The sequence below is a fragment of the Aotus nancymaae genome, unplaced genomic scaffold (genome assembly GCF_030222135.1).
Source record: "Aotus nancymaae isolate 86718 unplaced genomic scaffold, 86718_ANA_hifiasm-v0.15.2.pri h1tg000016l, whole genome shotgun sequence".
Classification (NCBI taxonomy): domain Eukaryota; kingdom Metazoa; phylum Chordata; class Mammalia; order Primates; family Aotidae; genus Aotus; species Aotus nancymaae.
In genome coordinates, this window is record NW_026988428.1 from 56,812,456 (window position 1) to 56,833,148 (window position 20,693).

At 39.9% G+C, this 20,693-nt stretch overlaps 1 non-coding gene across 1 annotated transcript; it reads right to left on the bottom strand.

The window, feature by feature from the left end:
• Positions 1-10,954: 10,954 nt before the first annotated feature.
• On the bottom strand, positions 10,955-11,095 carry LOC135275586 (U4 spliceosomal RNA). The gene has a single exon (XR_010343200.1). It is a non-coding gene; the product is annotated as a U4 spliceosomal RNA (small nuclear RNA).
• Between the last annotated feature and the right edge of the window lie 9,598 nt (positions 11,096-20,693).

The window sequence follows — 20,693 nt, forward strand, 5'->3', positions numbered from 1 at the left end:
CAAAATCATTATATGGTGATAAAATAAATTATATTGCTTTAGAGTAGAGCAAGCTTGCCCAACCTGCAGCCCAGGATGACTTTGAATGCAGCCCAACACAAATTTGTAAACTTTCTTAAAACATTATGAGATTTTTTTTGTGCCATTTTTGAAAAAGCTCATCAGCTACTGTTAGTGTTAATGTATTTTATGTGTGGCCCAAGATAATTCTTCTTCTTCCAATGAGGGGCAGGGAGGCCAAAAGAATGGACACTGCTGGAGTAGAGTAAGTGCAATTAATGATGTTATTTTATGCAATTTGAATCCATAAGCGTTAAGAATACTTGTGACACTTAGCTGAGTGCAACGGCTCATGCCTGTAATCCCAGCACTTTGCGAGGCTGAGGTAATAGGATTGCGTGAACCCAGGAGTTAGAGACTAGCCTGGGCAACATGGCAAAAATCTGTCTCTACTAAAGATAAAAAAATTAGCCAAGTGGGTGGTGCACATCTGTAGTCTTGAGGGAATGTGTTCTCTTCCCAGGTCCACAAGGGGGCATAGTTTTAAGGGCAAGAACTTCCTAGCACCATGTCCCCCTCCCATCTCTCTCCATCTGGGAGAGTTAATGGTTTATGTTTAAATTTCATGGGCACGGGAAGAAACAGAGTCAATCACTCCAGCAGAAGTTCTAAGGAACTCCTTTCATTGGCCCGGGGTCTTAGAGAAGGTGGGGGTTCCTCCAAGGTTAAAAGTCCCCTTCTTCCACACCCCTTTGGACTCCCATGTTTGGATCCCCTTCCATGAACTCTCTTGTGGAAGCCCGTCTTTCTCTCTCCTGGATTTCCCCTCTGAAGTCCCCTTCCACACTCTCTCATGGAAGCCTGTCTTCCCCTCCTAAACTCCATCTCTCTCTATTCCCTTCCACTCAGTGTGGAAGCTGCTTTCCCCTCCTGGATTCCATCTTTCTGGATTCTCTCACTCAGCATGAGAGTCAGCTGTTTCCTTCTCTCTCCTTCTCCTGTTTCTCTCTTTAAATAACTTCCTACAAACACTTTTGAGTCCGACATTTACTGCACACTGCGCTGTGGTCCCCTCTCTCATTCTTGAGAGAGTAGGAGACCAAGAACCTGGAGAAACATCCTCTCAGGGGAGCTGAGGGCACCCTGAACCCCTGAACCCCAATATTACAGTCTCAGCTATTTAGGAGGCTGAGATGGGAGAATCACTTGAGCCTGGTAAGTCAAGGCTGTAGTGAAGGGAGATCATGCTACTGCACTCCAGCCTGGGGGGCAATGGCACTGAGACCCTGTCTCAAAAATAAACAATAAATAAAATATGTGTGTGTGTGTGTGTATGTGTGTATATAGAAAATCCTGTAGGAGATTAAAAGAATACTTGTGACTCAACCAAAAAAAAAAAAAAAAAAAAAAAAAAAGAGAAAAGAGCCTATAAAACAGCCCCAGTGATTTTCAGTAACATGTCTGCATCAGTCAGGGTCCTGATAGGAAAGGGATAGCACACTCAGCTGGGATTTTTTAAAAGGATGTGTTTATTAAAGGGATTATTTACAGAGTTGCAGGTGGATTAGGGGATTAAGAGACCCAACAAGGGATGTTGAGGCATCCAGGGATTAGTAACAGTGGGAAGCCATTAATTTACACATCCGAAGGGCAGGAGAGGAAATGGCATTATCCCAGCCAGTGAGAGTGGTGACCTTGGAAGAGGCCTCCAACAAGAGCTGTGGCTGTCAGAGAACCCAACCACTATCAGAATAGTCAGCCGGATGAAGCCTCAGTGGGAGAAAACGCTCCAACCAGAAGCCAGAGGGCAATGGATGAGGATGCAAGGTCACCCCCGCTAAGACACAGAGCAGGGTGGAGAATGGATCTGGGAGCAAACTGAGAAAAATAACCTGTAATCTAGCAAGGCCAAATATAAGGGTGATAATTTAGAGCCAAATAAGTATCCATTACATAACAGGAACAAAACTACATCTAATAAAGGCAATACCTTAGCAAACAACTGACATATATAGTACATTATTTTAGTTTTGAACTAAAACTAATGAAAGACATTTTAATGTACATCTCTGATTTATAGATTGATTAGGATCTCATTCTTTCCTTTTCTATAAAAAATAGTTAAGAATTTGCTTTCTGATTGCTTTTTAAAGGTTTTAAATTTAAAAAACAATAGAAAGCCAGGTGCGGTGCCTCACACCTGTAATTCCAGCACTTTGGGAGGCTGAGGCAGGCAGATTGCCTGAGGTCGGGAGTTCAAGACCAGCCTGACCAACATGGTGAAAACCCACCTCTACTAAAAATACAAAATTAGCCAGGCGTGGTGGTGCATGCCTGTAATCCCAGCTACTTGGGAGGCTGAGGCAGGAGAATCACTCGAACCTGGAAGGTGGAGGTTGCAGTGAGCCGAGATTGTGCCATTGCAGTCCAGCCTGGGTGACAAGAGTGAATCTTCATCTCAAAACAAACAATCAAACAAACAACAGTGATATGGTCACTATGTTGCCTAGGCTGGTCTTGAACTCCTGAGTTCAAGCAATCCTCCTGCATCAGCCTCCCAAAATGCTAGGATTACAGGTGTCAGCCACCATGCCCAGACTCTTTGATGCTTCTTTTTAAACTTTTTGTTTAGAAATAATTTTAGGCTTATTGAAAAGGTGCAAATATAAGATAGAGAGTTCCTGCATACTGTTCACCTGGCTTCCCCCTAATGTTAATAACTTATATAAGCATACTACAATTATCAATGCCAGGAGCTACCATTGTTACAACATTATTAACTAACCTTATTCATTTCACCAGTTTTCTCCCTAAAGTCCTTTTTCTGTTTGTTTGTTTGGCTCCAATATCCCACACTGAATTTTGTTGTGTTTCATTAGACTTCTCCAATCTGTGACAGTTCCTCATTCTTTCCCTTCTTCAAATGATCTTGACATCTCTAATGAATCAGTTATTTTGTAGAAAGCCTCTCAATTTGGATTTGTCTGATGTTTTCTTGAGATTAGACAGAACTGCATTTTTAGCAAGAATATGCTGGAGTCATGTATCTTTCTCTGTAAAACATTTCAGGGGATGAATGATGATGTTAATGTGTCTTAGAAACAGTCTACTCTGTTTCCCAGATTGGAGTGCAGTTGCACCATCATAGCTCATTATAGCCTTGAACTCCTGGGCTCAAGTGTTCCTCCTACCTCAGCCTACCAACTAGCTAGAACTATAGGCATGTGTCACCATGCTCTGCTAATTTTCAATTTTTTTTTTTTTTTGTAGAAGCAGGGGACTTGCTATGCTGCACAGGCTGGTCTTGAACTTCTGCGCTTAAGTGATACTTCTGCCTCGGCCTCCCCAAGTGCTGATATTATAGGCATGAGCCACTGTGGCTGGCCTATTACTACTAAAGATACCAAAACTTTCCCCACCTTTTTTTTTTTAATTTGAAGAACTATTGGATTTTCAGAATACTTACAAATATAGTCATATGATTTTTGACAAAGGAATAAAAAATTTAAATTTGTTTAATACTAGAACATTAGACTGATTGTTTCTTTCATTAGTCTTCAACTGTTGGCAATGTGCTGGAACAGTCTTTAAAAGCAAATGATAGCTCACTCTAAAGTACTAATTTAAGAGCATGGCATGTCTCCAAAACTCATTTAAGAAACCAACTAGTTAATTAAAACTTAAATCAGATTATTTGAGTGGGTTTTAATAAGTGTGCTGTGGTGCAGGCAAAAATGATGATAGAATATCCTCTGAAAATTTTATGTCATTATTTTGGGGACCAATCCAAAGATCATTTACTGCAGATAAATAATGATAAAATGAATATAATGATGACAGCAATTTTGAGCTAGTTAAGAATTTGTCAATTAAATTGTTGTGAATACCTTCTGAATAAATGTTAAATTTGAGTGAACATGGAAAATGGCACATTATCTAAATTACGTTTTTATTGGCATAGATAATAGTGTGACATTACCCAAAATGACTAAGGATCAGAAGGCTAAACAGACCCAAGCATTAGATACATAGATACTTAATAATTGCCTCTAATAAAAAGAGAGTTTAAAATTAATTATGTCTTTGAATTGTGATTTTTTATAATAAAAATGAGAATTAAAACTAAAGATTTAATAAGTTATAATCTTTTAAAAAGAGATTTTAATTCTGTATCCTCTTCGTATCTGATTCTAATTCCCCAGAGGCAAACATCTTCAGCTCTTTCTAGCTCTTATTTACTTCCATATATGCAAATACCCTTGCCCTGTGATAAGGTTTGGCTGTGTCCCCACCCAAATCTCATCTTGAATTGTAACTTCCACAATTCCCATGTGCCCTGGGACAAACCCAGTGGGAGGTAATTGAGTCACAGGCAGTTCTTTCCTGTGATGTTCTAGTGATAGTGAATACGTCTCGTGAGATCTGATGGTGTTTATGGTGTTTAAAATGGAGTTTCCATGCACAAGGTCTCTCTCTTTGACTGCTGCCATCCATGTAAGATATCACTTGCTCCTCCTTGCCTTCTGCCATGATTGTGAGGCCTCCCAGCCATGTGGAACTGTAAATCCATTAAACCTCTTTATTTTGTAAATTGCACAGTCTCAGGTATGCCTTTATTAGCAGCTTGAAAATGGACTAATATAATAAATTGGTACTGGGAGAGTAGGGTGCTGCTGAAAAGATACCTGAAAATGTGGAAGTGACTTTGGAACTGGGTAACAGGCAGAGGTTGGAACAGTTTGGAGGGCTCAGAAGAAGACAGGAAAATGTGGGAAAGTTTGCAACTTCCTAGAGTCTTGTTGAATGGCTTTGTACAAAATGCTGATAGTAATATAAAAAATGAAATGCAGGCTGAGCTGGTTCAGATGGAGATGAGGAACTTGCTGGGAACTGGAGCAAAGATGACTCTTGCTATGTTTTAGCGAAGAGACTGGTGGCATTTTGCTCCTGCCCTCGAGATTTGTGGAACTTTGAACTTAAGGGAGATTTAGGGTATTTGGCAGAAGAAATTTCTAAGCAGCAAAGCTTTCAAGAGGTGACTTGGGTGCTGTTACATACATTCAGTTTTAAAAGGGAAACAGATCATAAAAGTTCAGAAAATTTGTAGCCTGATGATGGCATAAAAAAGAGAAACCTATTTTCTGAGGAAAAATTCAAGCTGACTGCAGAAATTTGCATAAATAATGAGGACCCAAATATTCATCCCCAAGACAATGAGGAAAGTATCTCTAGGGCACGTCAGAGACCTTAGCAGTAGCCGCTCTCATTACAGACCCAGCGGCTGAGAAGGAAAAAGTGGTTTCATAGGCTGGGCCCAGGGTCCCTTTGCTGTGTGCAGTCTAGGGATTTGGTGCCCTGTGTCTCAGCCACTCCAGCTGTGACTGAAAAAAGTCAATGTACAGCTTGGGCCATGGCTTCACAGGGTGCAAGCCCCTAGCCTTGGCAGCTTCCACATGGTGTTGAGCCTGTGGGTGCACAGAAGTCAAGAACTGAGGTTTGGGAACCTCTGCCTAGATTTCAGAAGATGTATGGAAACACCTGGATGTCTAGGCAGAAGTTTGCAGGACCCTCAGGGAGAACCTCTGCTAGGGCAGTGCAGAAAGGAAATTTGTGGTCAGAGCCCCCACACAGAGTCACTGCCTAGTGGAGCTGTGAAAAGACGGTCACCATCCTCCAGATCCCAGAATGGTAGATCCACTGACAGTTTGCACCATGTTCCTGGAAAAGACATAGACACTCAATGCCAGCCTATGAAAGCAGCTAGGAGGAAGGCTGTACCCTGCAAAGCCACAGGGGTGGAGCTGCCTAAGATCAGGGGAACCCACCTGCATGTCAGACATGGAGTCCAAGGAGATCATTTTGGAGCTTTAAGATTTGACTGCCCTGCTTGATTTCAGACTTGCATGGGGCCTGTAGCCCCTTTGTTTTGACCAATTTCTCCCATGGAATGGCTGTATTTACCCAATGCCTGTACCCTCATTGTATCTGGGAAGTAACTCTTGCTTTTGATTTTACAGGCTTATAGGAGAAAAAGACTTGCCTTTTCTCAGATGAAACTTTGGACTGTGGACTTTTGAGTTAATGCTGAAATGAGTTAAGGCTTTGGGGGACTATTGGGAAGGCATGACTGGTTTTGAAATGTAAACAGAACATTAGATTTGGGAGGGGCAAGGGGTGGAATGATATGTTTGGCTGTGTCCCCACCCAAATCTCCTCTTAATTGTAACTCCCATAATTCCCATGTGCTGTGGGGGAAACCTGGCGGGAGGTAATTGAGTTATGGGGATGGATCTTTCCCATGTTGTTCTCCTGATAGTGAATGAGTCTCACAAGATCTGATGGTTTTAAAAATGAGAGTTTCCCTACACAAGCTCTCTCTCTTTGCCTTTCGCCATCCATGTAAGATGTGACTTGCTCCTCTTTGCCTTCCGCCATGATTGTGAGACTTCCCCAACCGTGTGGAATTGTGTAAGTCCAATAAACCCCTTTGTTTTGTAAATTGCCCAGTTTCAGGTATGTTTTTATTAGCAGTGTGAAAATGGACTAATACACACTGTTATTTAAAGATGTTTAATACTAGCTATTGACTTTTTACTATGGAAGGTGAGGGTTTAGCTTACCTATAGTTACATACCCTCCTTCCATTTCCCCTTTTCTAACACATCATGATTTTACCATAATTCTTGGTAAGATGATATTCAGCATTTAAAATACTAGGAGTATGTGAAAACTACTTGTAATTAAGCCATGTAAGGGGATTATGATTCCATTTCCTGCTCTGAGCAACTTTTTGTTTTCCTTGGAATTGATAATTGTCTCTGTTGTTTGCTTAGTTTTATGTCATTAATCCTAAACCTCTCTGCTAGAAGTGTCACACCATAAAGTGATACAACAATTGTTCTTTCCTTCTCTCTTCTCTCCTCCTTCCCTCCTTCCTTTCCTGCCTTTCTCTTCCTCCCTCCTTCTTTCCCTCCCTCCCTCCCTCCTGCCCTCCTTCCTTTCTTTTTAATCTTTCTTTTTTCTTTCTCTTTCTTTCCTCTCTCTCTCTCTTTTTCCTTCTTTCTTTCCTTCTCTCCCTTTCTCTCTTTGTCTCTCTCCACACTCCTGGTGCTCTTTCTTACTTCAGTCTGGACTGGTTGCTCTGTCAACCAGCCTGCTATACAGTTCTTATCCTGGGATCTTCCTTCACTTTCATACTGAGTGTCCCATTTGCTTTTCCTTACAGTTTATTGACTTGCTTGTATTGGCTGGACCACTTCCTCTAGTATCTTCTTGGACAAAGTAAATAAGAATTAAATCTTTTCGGAGAGAGATCCAAGATGGCTGATCACTAGCAGCTCGGGCACGTAGCTCCCAGTGAAAGCGCAGAGAACGAGAGGACGCCACACTTTCAGACGAATATTTGTAGCTCACGGACCAGGAGATTCCCAGCGGAGGAGCCCCACGGGTCGCCAGTGCGACTCTTGTGGCCGGCGCAGCGGTTTTGCTGGCGCCTTAAAGCGGCAGTTCTTGGTGCAGAGTCCAGAGATTCCTGGGCAGAAAGGCACCATCAATCTTAACACCGCTGTCTTGGCCGGCGCAGTGGATTGCTCAGTTTTCGGCGCTGGGAATCAAAAAGTTGGACGTCCGCTCAGAGACCTAGTTAGAAAGTCGGTAATTACAAAGACGACAGATGGATAAATATATAATCAAGGGAAGAAAGCAGCCTAAAAAGGCAGAGAATACTCAAAATCAGAATGCCTCTCCCTCTACAGGGGATCGCAATTCCTCATCAGTAACGGAACAAGGCTTAATGGAGAACGAGTGTGTTCCAGTAACAGAAGCAGGTTTCAAAACGTGGGTGATGAGAAACTTCTGTGAATTAAAAGAACTTGTTCTAACGCAATGCAAAGAAACTAAGAACCTTAAAAAAAGGTTTGACGAAATGCTAACGAGAATGGACAATTTAGAGAGGAATATAAGTGAATTGATGGAGCTGAAAAGCACCACACGAGAACTTCGCGAAGCATGCACAAGCTTAAACAGTCGAATTGATCAAGCAGAAGAAAGGATATCAGAAGTCGAGGACCAGCTCAGTGAAATGAAACGAGAAGACAAGATTGGAGAAAAAAAGATAAAAAGGAATGAGCAAAGTCTCCAGGAAATATGGGACTATGTGAAAAGACCTAATCTACGTTTGATAGGTGTACCTGAATGTGATGAAGAGAATGAATCCAAGTTGGAAAATACTCTTCAGGATATCATTCAGGAAAACTTTCCCAACCTAGCAAGGCAAGGTAATATTCAACTCCAGGTAATACAGAGAACACCACAAAGATATTCTTCAAGAAGACCAACCCCAAGGCACATAATTGCCAGATTTATTAGGGTTGAAATGAAGGAGAAAATACTAAGGGCAGCCAGAGAGAAAGGTCAGGTTACCCATAAAGGGAAATCTATCAGACTTACAGCAGATCTCTCAGCAGAAACCCTACAAGCCAGAAAAGAGTGGGGACCAATATTTAACATCCTTAAAGAAAAGAACTTTCAACCCAGAATTTCCTATCCAGCCAAACTAAGCTTTATGAGCGAAGGAAAAATTAAATCCTTTGCGAACAAACAAGCACTTAGAGAGTTCACCACCACCAGGCCTGCTTTACAAGAGCTTCTGAAAGAAGCACTATACATATAAAGGAACAACCAATATCAGCCTTTCCAAAAATATATCAAAAAGCAAAGAACATTAATACAGTGAAAAATTTACATCAACTAATGGGCAAAACAGCCAGCTAGCATCAAACGCCGGTATTAAAGTTATATATATTTTAATTGAATAAAAAGCCAAAACCCATCGGTATGCTGCATCCAGACCCATCTTACATGCAGCGATACACAAAGACTCAAAGAGAAGGAGGAAGATTTACCAACCAGAGAGTAAAAATAAATAAATAAACAAAAAGCAGGAGATGCAATTCTCGCCTCTGATAAAGTAGACTTTAAAGCAACAAAGATCAAAAGAGGCAAAGAAGGACATTGCATAATGGTAAAAGGATCAATGTAACAAGAATAGCTAAAGATTCTATAGATCAACGAGATAGGAAATTAACAAGGATATTCAGGATTTGAACTCAGACCCGGAACAAGTAAACTTAATAAACATTTATAGAACTCTTCACTTCAAATACACAAAACGTACATTACCACCTCACACCTATTCCAAAAGTGACTATATAATTGGCAGTAAATCACTCCTCAGTAATCGCATAGCATTTCATAGGTTTAAATGAAATATTGGTTGGCTGTTTGTTTGTTATCTTCTTCCCTTATTCCTTCCTGACTACATCATTAAGTGTAATTATCAGTATAAAAGAGGTTTTCAATACCCATTACTAAATTGCATTCTAGCCTGGGCAAGAAAGCAATACTCCCATTCTCTCTCCCTCTTTCTTTTCCTTTTTCCTCCTCCCCATTCTCTCTCTTTCTTTCTCTTCCTTTTTCCTCCTCCCCATTCTCTCTCTCTCTCAAAAAAAAAAAAAAAAAAAAAAATCTTTTGAGACCTCACAAGTTTGAAAGTTTCTTATTCTATCATTGCATTTACTTGATAATTTGGCGAGGTATAGAATGCTGGGTTTGAAATAATTTTTCCTCAGTACTGTGAAAGCTGCTTACTATTATCTTCAAGACCTAAAGCTGCTGTTGAGAGACCAGTGGCATTCTGATTTCTGATGCTGTGGGTTTGACTTGTATTGTTTTCTGTACTGAAAGCTTTAGGCTATTCTCTTTGTCCCAGTGATATGAAATTTCAGAATTTATGCATTTTCCCATCTATTGTATGGGCATTTGATGGGTCTTTTTAATGTGGAAAGATATATTCTTTAGATGTAGGAAATTGTGTTTAATTTTTTAAAATAATCTTTCAAATTTAGTATTCTCTTTTTTCTCTTTCTGGGACTGCTCTTAATTATATTCCTGCCAGTACTTGTAGGTCATTTTCCTTGGGTTGGTCAGTTTCCCACACTAGGAATTCTCTGGGAGTGAAAAGTCAGGCTGCCAGTGTTAGAAGGCCCAATAAAAGAAAATGGCTATGAAATTTCACCATTCAGTATATGAACACTCAACCATCCATCAACTGAAAGTGGAAGCCTCAAGCTCAGAGACTGTCTTTCTGGTTCAACTTCACCAGAAAATAAGTTTCTTATCAAACAAGTTAGAGGGCCAAGTAATCATTTAGCTGTCTAGGGTACCGGAGGAGACACGGGGGTCACATGGCTTTCTATAGACTTTCAGCCAATTCTACTATTTTGATCACACTCTCACCTCCATGAAAGTTACCATGTACTTCCAAGTTCTGAACTTTTCCAGGGTCCTGGGGTTTGCTTGTTGTTGGAATTCCCTCACTGCCTGGTTTTGGTTTCCCCTTCCTGAGGTTTGTTAGGTCAGTTACCATATACTCAACTGCTTTCTTTCATTAAAAAATTTGTATGCATCTGACTCCATTATAATTTTTTTCTTTGTAATATTTTACTTTTTGAACTCTTAACTTTCTTTTTTTTTTTTTTTTTTTTTTGAGACGGAGTTTCGCTCTTGTTACCCAGGCTGGAGTGCAATGGCGCGATCTCGGCTCACCGCAACCTCCGCCTCCTGGGTTCTGGCAATTCTCCTGCCTCAGCCTTCTGAGTAGCTGGGATTACAGGCACGCACCACCGTGCCCAGCTAATTTTTTGTATGTTTAGTAGAGACGGGGTTTCACCATGTTGACCAGGATGGTCTCGATCTCTTGACCTCGTGATCCACCCGCCTCAGCCTCCCAAAGTGCTGGGATTACAGGCGTGAGCCACCGCGCCCGGCCCTTAACTATTATTTGAGTATGATTTAGAGAGAAGAGAGAATACAGATTTAAAGAAACTATGTCTACAGCATCTTTATTACAAGGTTATATGTAATATATATGTATAATATACAATATTATATTCAGTCACCATAGAGACTGTCAAAAATTGCTAATGTCAATTATATTGCAAGTCTTCATGGCAGGGTATTGGGAAATGTTTTCAATTAGCAATAATTGTGCCTCAGATAAACCTCATTGGCTATGATACTGCCAGTGTGCAAAGCTTATGTTTAATATTTTAAATATGGATTATGACATACTATAAGAAACATTTTCAGTTGCATGAAATAAATAATCTGACAAGAATCTTTGCCTCCTGTTATCTGAGATTTTTCATGTAAATATACATTTTACAGCATAGCTTTACCACATAGATTCATTGTTTATCATATTGACAGTAAAAAACACAAAAGAAAAACATTAAAAGTTATTCATACTTCCACCATTTAAAAAGAATAATCAATTATTATACAGAGTAAAAAGTAAAAGTACAATTCTCACTGATGGAGTAGATTACTTTTTCCTGTTCTTCCCACTAAGAACAACTAAAAGCCCTCAACATTATATATAAAACAAACGTAAGAGAAGAGTCTGAAGTGGGAAGAGCGGAAAGCAGACTGGCTGTGAACCTAGGAACCTGAGGATCAACATGCTGGTGAGTTCCCTGGGGTTTTCTTTTTGCCTTCTATATCCCAGCCCTGGAGCTTAAAAACCTGGTTACCCAGAAACACTAACAGGCATCGACAAAACAACCAAACAACCCCGACAAAAGCCAGCTCTCTCTAGCCAAAGGAGTAGGAAAGAGGCAACCTATAAAACCAGAAATCTTTTAGACAATATTCACCCTGCTATAGCCAAACACCACAGAAAAAACTGGCGCCCCACCCTCAGTGAAGGCCACGTGGTGGAGCCCAGCCTTCCCACCTCAACAGGCTGTTACTTTTATTCCTGGGATAGGTAACAAGGCAGGCCCCCTGCTGTGTCACTGAAGACCACGTGGAGAGTCTGGACATCAACCTCCACCAGGCAGCAAAGGAGCTACCTACCCCTTCCCACTGATTTGGTGTCAAAGCAGGACTATTGAAGTCAGGACTTTTACCATTACCCAGCAGTAATGAGACCACCCCACCATGGATGGCTAGAACTCTCACTGCTGCCCCACTCTTCAAAATACAATTTATCAAAATCTGTAGGACACAGCTAAAGCAGTGGGGAAAAAATTCGTAGCATGAGATGCTTACGTTAAGAAAGAGAAAAAGCATCAAATTAGTAACCTAAGTTCCCACCTCAAGAGCCTGGAGAAAATAAAAAAGAGCAAAATAAACCCAAAGTATGCAGAAGGAAGGAAATAATAAAGAGCAGAAATCTGTGAAATTGAAAACAGAAAGCAATAGAGAAAATCAATGAAACAAAGAGCTGTTTTTTTTTTTTCTTTTTTTGGTAAAAGCCAATAAATTTGACAAACCTCTAGCAAGACTAACAAAGAAAAAGAGAAGACACAAATTACCAATATCAGGAATAAAATAGGGGATATCACTACGGATTCTGCACCTGTCAAAAGGATGAGGAAATACTATAAACACTTGTCACAAATAAGTTTGAAAACTTAAAATAGAACAATTCCTCAAAAAACATGAACTACCACAACTCACCCCAAATAAAATAGATAATTTGAATATCTTTGACATTTTCAAGAAAACCAGACTTATAATTAAAAACTCCCAACAAAGAAATGTTCAGGCCCTGATAGTTTCAGTGGATAATTCTATGAAATATTTAAAGAAGAATTAATAACAATTCTACACAATCTTTCCCAAAAAATAGAAGAGGGGAAGTTTACAAATTCATTTAATAAAACTACTATTATCCTGATACCAAAACCAATGACAATACACAACGTGAAAATGAAAACTGTGGACCAGTATCCCTCATGAATATAGATGCAAAAATCCTTAACAAAATATTAGCTAATAGAATTTAGCAAGATACAAAAAGAGTTATATACCATGACTGGCAATATTTATTTCAGGGATGCTAGGCTGGTTCAATTAAAAATCAATCAATGTAATCTATCATGTTAACAGGTTAAAAAAGAAAAGTTATATTATTATATCAATTACTGTAAAAAAAGCATTTATAAAAATTTGACACATTCATGATAAAAACTCTCAGAAAAATGGTATAGAGAGAAACTTCCTCAACTTTATAAGGAGCATATATATACCTATACCTAACATTATACTTAATGGGTAAAAAATTAAATGCTTACCTTTTATGATAGGGAAAAAGGCAAGTATGTCCAGCCTTATCACTCTTACTCAACATAGTGTAATAAGGTATGAAAAGGAAATAAGTATATAAACTGGAAGGAAAGAAACAAAATTATCCCTATTTGCAAATGATATGATTGTCCACATATAAAGTCCTAAGGAATCCACAAAAACAATTTCCCAGCACTAATAAGTGAATTCGGCAAGGTCACAGGATATGAAATAAAAATTAAAAAATCAATTGTATTTCTATACCGGCAGTGAATTCCAGGACACTGAAATTCAAAATACAATACCATTTTCAATGGCTACAAAAAAAATGAAATATTTAGGTGTAAATCTAACAAAACACGTCCAGGACTTGTATGCTGAAGACGACACAGTGCTGATGAGAGCAACTGAAGAAGATATACATAAATGGATAGGCATTCCATGATCATGGATTGGAAGATTCAATATAGAGAATATATCAATTCTCTCCAATATTTTTCTTTTCTTTTTTTTATTTATTTACATTTTATATAAAAATTTTAAATAGAGATGGGATCTTGCTTTGTTGACCAGGCTGGTCTCAAACTCCTGGCTTCAAGCAATTGTCCCATCTCAGACTCCCAGAGTGTTGGTATTACAGGTGTGAGCCACTGTGTCCAGCCAGCTCTCTCCAAATTAATATGCAGGTCAATCTCTTTCAAAAAAAAATTTTTTTTTCAGACCAAGTCTCACTTTGTCACCCAGGCTGGAGTGCAGTGGCACAATCTCTGCTCATTATGACCTCTGCCTCCTAGGTTCAAGCACTTCTCCTGCCTCAGCCTCCTGAGTAGCTGGGATTACAGGCGTGTGCCACCATGCCTGGTTAATTTTCGTATTTTTAGTAGAGACAAGGTTTTACCATGTTGGCCAGGCTGGTCTCGAACTCCTGGCCTCAAATGATCCACCCACCTCTGCCTCCCAAAGTTCTAGTATTACCGGTGTAAGCCACCATGCCCAGCTGCAGGTCAATTTCTGTAAGAATTCCTAGAAGATTTTATTGCAGATATGTATAAGATTACCTTAAAATTTTTATGAAGGGGCAAATACATAAGAATGTATAAAACAAATTTGAAAAATAGGAATTAGTCTGCTTAAGTTCGAGACTGATTTTACAGCTATGGTAATCAAGATTGTGTGGTATTGTTGAAGGGAGAGACAGACAGACCTGAGGAACAGAACCCAGAAGAGAACCCAGAAATTGCCCCATACAAATATACCCAACTGACTTGATAAAGGTGCAAAATCAATTCAATAAAGGAAAAATAGTCTTTTCAACAAGTGGTGCTGGAGCAATTGAACATCTATAGGCAAAAAAAAGAGGCAATTTCAAAAGGTTACATACTGTATGGTTCCATTTATATAACATTCTTGAAATAACAAATTACAATTGACCCTCGAACAACGTGAATTTGAACCACACAGGTCCACTTATTTTTCAATTTTACTTAAATATTTTGTTTTTGAAATGAAAACTCCCATATTTATTACTGAATCCAGCCTACCAGTGCACCTGCAGCACATACACAGAGAAAAAACATATATTCCCAATAAAACATGTCCAACTGTCCAGATAGTGGTGACATTTTCAGCTTGATATGGTAAGATGGTTGTGACCTTGACACAGCGTAAATATGTGTGCTATCTCACAGGCAGTTCCTTATAGACCCAGCTTGGTTCTTCTCCAATGTCTTCTTTTGTACCTGATTTTATTACCAGTTTTCATTGAATTCACTGGGGAATGGAACGATTTTGCTTTTGTTTCTTGGCCAGGAAGTGCTTAATCCCGAAAGTCTTGTGAGAAGGTATGGAGGTAAGTGGAGTCAAGCACACACTGTGATGGCAGATAAAAAAAAGAGAGCTGGGCCAGGCGCAGTGGCTCACGCCTGTAATTCCAGCATTTTGGGAGGCCGAGGCGGGTGGATCACGAGGTCGAGAGATCGAGACCATCCTGGTCAACATGGTGAAACCCCGTCTCTACTAAAATACAAAAAATTAGGTGGGCACGGTGGTGCGTGCCTGTAATCCCAGCTACTCAGGAGGCTGAGGCAGGAGAATTGCCTGAACCCAGGAGGCGGAGGTTGCAGTGAGCCGAGATCGCGCCATTGCACTCCAGCCTGGGTAACAAGAGCGAAACTCCGTCTCAAAAAAAAAAAAAAAAAAAAAAAAAAAAAAAGAGAGCTAACATTTTTAAATTTTAATTTTTATTGTAATAGTTTTTTGAGTACATGTGGTTTTTGGTTACTTGGATAAGTTCTTTAGTAATGATTTCTGAGATTTTGGTGCACCCACTTTTAAAAAAATTACACTTTTTATTTGGAGTTAATTGTAGATTCACATCCAGTTGTAAAAAATAATACATAGACATCCCATGTACCCTTAACCAGGTTCCCCCAGTAGTAGCATCTTACAAAATTACAGCACAAACTCACAACCAGGGTGTTGACATTGATATAGTCAAGAACATTTCCAGGACCACAAAGATTGCTCATACTGCCCTTTTATAGCCACATCCACTGCTCACCATCTCCTAACAGTTACTAATCTTTTCTGTTTCTAAGTGGATGACCCTTGAACAATGCAAGGGTTGGGAGACAGTTGAAAACCTGCATATAACTTCTGACTACCTCAAAACTTGACTACTAATTGCTTACTATTGACAGGAAGTCTTACCAATAACATGAACCATCAAGTAACACATAAATAGACTAGTATCCACACACATTGTATGCATTAGATAATATGCAGTAATAATACGTCCCAGACAGCTTTCCAGGTAGTGCACCTAGTACCTTTCTCTCTCTCTTTTTTTTTTTAAAATGACTATAGGGTGGTCCATTGCAGAAATATAGAATTTGTTTTCCCTATTGATGGGCTTTCATATTTGTTATGAATTGAATTGTATCCTTCACAAAAAGCTGTGTTGAAGTCGTAATCTCCTCTACCTAGGAATGTGACCTTGTTTGGAAATAGGAACTTTATAAGGTGATTGAGTTAAAATAAGGTCCTTGGGGTGGGCCCTAATCCAATATGACTAATAACCTGTAAAGAGAGAAATGTGGACACAGAGACAGACATGCACACAGAGAAGACTGTGTGAAGACAGGGGCTTGGAGAGATGCATCTGCAAGCCAAGGAACACAGAGATTGCTGGTAACCACAGAAACAAGGAAGAGGCAAGGAAGGATTCCCCTTCAGGTTTCAGATGAAGCATGGCCCTGCGGACACCTTGATTTTGGACATCTAGCTTCCAGAACTCTGAGACCATACATTTTTGTGGCTTAAAGTCACCCAGTTTGTGGTACTTTGTTACAGCAGCAGCTCCAGGAAATGAATACAATGAGATTCCAAATTTTTACTCTTATAAACTGCTGCAATGAAAATTCTCATACACATATCTTTACATGCTCATATTATTTCTGTAGGATGGGTGCAATTTATGAATCATACTGTATGTATGTGATACATGTTAGTATGCATCTGATACGCTCCCAAATTACCCTTGTGAGCATTATTTTAATGTGTGAGACCTGGAGAAATTTTATGTTATGGGGATTACGGCTGGAGTTGCAGGTTCCATTGGAATCCACTTCTCCATATGGTAGTTATTGTACTGCCTCGCTAGACATTTTAATCTCAATTATGTGTAAATAAGGTATTATTGCTTACCAGTTAACACTGATTTATTTTTAGAGAAAAGTCCTACTTTTGTACTACCATCTTTGGATTCAATAGCAGAGACAAAAAACAGAGGACTTAACAAATACTTCAGAGCCAGCCTTAGGTCTAATTTCAGTCAAAGGTTGGGTTGGTCTCTGTCCCTAGCCTGACTTTTCTAGGCTTTTGCTCTAGACCCTTCATAAATCCCCCTTTACTCCCTTTTTCTCTGTCCTCATAACTTGCCAAACTTATTTTCTAAAAAAAGAAAAACAAACTATAGTAACAATCATTTATGGAACTTTACATATTTAGCCAAATATGCATTTTCTTTTACAAAATTTGCCTTATAAGTCTGGAATTTTATGCAGTAATGAGCAGACTAGGGGAGTGTGTAGAAAAATGAAAGAGCAATCCTAATGCACTAAAAAATCAGACTGCAGACTGGCGCCGAGGCTCAGCTTGTAATCCCAGCAGTTTGGGAGGCCGAGGCAGGCAGATCACTTGAGGTCACGAATTCAAGACCAGCATGGCCAACATGGCAAAACCCTGTCTCTACCAAATATACAAAATATAGTCAGGCATGGTGGTACACGCCTGTAGTCCCAACTACTTGTGTGGCTGAGACCCAGAGAATCGCATGAATCCAGGAGGCAGAGGTTGCAGTGAGCCAAGATCACTCCACTGTATTCCAAACTGAGCAACAGAGTGAGACTCTGTCTCAAGAAAAGAAAAAGAAAAAAGAAAAACATCAGACTGCAGAGAATCCCTTGTCCTGTATGGGCCTGGTTAGCATGGCATTTCCTACCTGCCTTCTATTTCTGAACCCGTAGGCTGTGCATATCCATGATGTATTTAGGGTGATAGACCAATCTTCAGGCATCTATGAACTCTTCTCTTTCCTTGCCCAGCAAAAATGCCAGCAAAGGAATAAAAAGAAGGAGTTTCAACAAGTAGACAAGTGTCTGAGCAACTCACCTACTTCTCGGCTAAGTCTTTATTCTCCTGTTGCCCCTTGAAATGTAGTAGGTAACACATGTAGCCAGTGAATGGACAAAATTATTGGAGAATAAGCTATGAAAAAATGTTGAAGTCCAAACTCAGCTTCAAAGAAGGCCTCATATCATCCCTTTCTTGATCTCAGCTCAACTCCTCTCTTCTGGGTGTTTCTTACCTGCTTTTCTCTCCTTGTCCTGAGATTCCTCTTTTGCTGCTGACAACATAAACTACTGATTTAGTAAGGGCTGGATTGAACTTTGGAATAAAGCTCAAGCTAGGCGCGGTGGCTCATGCTGGTAATGCCAGCACGTTGGGAGGCTGAGGCAGGTGGATGACGAGATCAAGAGATAACCATCCTGGCCAACGTGGTGAAACCGCGTCTCTACTAAAAATTAGCTGGGCATAGTGGCACATGTCTGTAGTCCCAGTTACTTTGGAGGCTCAGGCAGGAGAATAGCTTGAACCCGGGAGGCGGAGGTTGCCCTGAGCCAAAATCACACCACTGCACTCCAGCTGGTTACAGAGCGAGACTCCATCTGGAAAAAAAACCAAAAAAAAACCAACCCCAAAAAACCCAAGCACAGCTTTTTCCTCCTCTCCATTTTTCCTTTAAGTTAGGACATGTGATATTTGTAAACATTAGCCAAATATCTATACTTTGCAACCAACATTGTGTTTTGAAAACAGGAGTCTTTTATTTTTATTAAGGAACTGATATATCTGAAGTTTCTAGGACTTTAGCCACTCACGGTTCTGTTAAATATTGAGGAAAAATATGTAAGAAGAAAAATGATTGATGGACTGTTTCGAATAGGAGGATAGCTATGGTTGTTATTTTTTTCCTTCCTCCTGCACACACCTCAGGAAGGAAAATACGAAAACACCCTTTAGCCTACTCTCTTGAGAAATGCTCCTTAAGCTCAGAATAACCCCAAACAAGCAAAACCTTTATGTTGAGCAGAGAGTGGGTGTGGAGGAGAATGTTGAAAAAGACATGAAACAGTGGGCTCTTCTTAGAAAGACACTCTGTTTTCACTGTCTCTGAATGCTGTTTACCAAGGGAAAAGATGGTAGAAAATGTACCCATTATATGAGTTGTTTGAATCTCTAAATTTGACTTCAGTTTCTAAGCTGAACAACCTGTGTAAATAAAACTAAAATTATTTCAGGTTTCTGTATGCAATATTTTTTCCCTTTTTTTTTTTTTTTTGCCCGTGGTTGGCACTCCAGTTTGGGTCAAGCCTGTTAGTAAAACACCAGGTGTGTAGACACAAAAGACTTCCTGAATGAGCCCCTCCGTTCATCAACACTCAACCCCTAAGTGGAAATCACTCGTCCTTTGGGGAAGTAAAACGTTTTTGATATTTGGATATTTGGTCTTCTTTTTGAAAGACCATAGTCCCGTGGAATATTAGACTGTATTCACCTTGATGGACCCATATTTTCCAATTGTCTATTATAAATATTCTAACTTGTTGTCTTGTCATTATTTTAGATTCAACCTATCTAAAACCAACTTTATCATTTCTCTTTTTCTGGTCCCTCACCAAATTTATTCATTTTTTTTTTGTTTGTTTTTGAGATGGAAGTTTCTCTGTTGTTGTCCAGGCTGGAGTGCAACGGCACGATCTCGGGTCACTGCAACCTCCGCCTCCTGGGTTCAAGTGAGTCTCCTGCCTCAGCCTCCTAAGTAGCTGGGATTACAGGCGGCCACCACCATGCTCAGCTAATTTTGTATTTTTTTTAAGTTGAGACAAGGTTTCACTACGTTGGCCAGGCTGGCCTCAAACTCCTAACCTTAGGTGATCCACCTGCCTCGGTCTCCTAAAGTGCTGGGATTACAGGTGTGACCCACCGTGCCCGGCCAATTTATTCATTTGTTGGGGGAAAAAATTGTGTGTGTTATTTGTACCAGGGACAGGGCTAGGTGCCAGGACTAGAGGTGAATGGGGCAGATATCATCCCATCCCTTATAGAGTTTACATTCTAATTAGTGAGATCAGATATTAAACATTCATTACCTTAATGATTGTATACTTACAATTGAGGTAAATGTGAGAGAAGAGATGTACATGTGTAATGAATGTGTTTACATGAGAGGATGTGACCTAACCTGGAGACACAGGAAAATTCCATTGAGGAAGTAGTGAGCTGTACCCTACAATCACTAGACATTTTCTGACGGGGTACTATGGAGTGTGTTCAGGGAAACCGCTTGAGGAAAGGATCTGAATTGTGATAAAACACGACATGTGAAAAAATTTGAAAAAAGCTGGGGTGGCTGGAACAGAGAATGAGGAGAGAGTGACAAAAGTTAGTTGGGGATGTAGGCAAGGCTTAGAGCATAAAGGACTTTGAGCCATCTGAGAGATTTTGAATATTACCCTAAAAGCAACAGAAGGCCATTGAACGATTTGAAACAGGAGAATGATATACCATCAAATTTAACTTAAAAAGAATGAAATAAAATAATTCTGGGTTCTATGAGCAGAATGGAAAGCAGACTCTGGTAGTTAAAATTTTTGTTGACCTAGCCACTTTCCCTTTCCCCCCAGTGCTGGAGACAGAACCCCTCTGCTTGTGGGGAGCCCTTTCCATAGGACTTGGTGGAATTGACTCTTCCTCATTGCCCATTTCTAACCAATCGCAGTTCCCTATTCTCCTGGCCTTAGCTTTTGGTTCAGGATTGGGCACATGGTCCTGGTTAGATTAACCAATGCCCCCTCTAACTTTTGCTCAAACTCTCAGGGAAAAGGTAATCCTTGTTCCTCTGGATTGCTACCTGTAAGGACCAGGTCAGATCAGCAAGAAAAGATCAACAATCTTTTCCATCATTTGCAGAGAGCCACCTGAGAATAAAACCATCACAG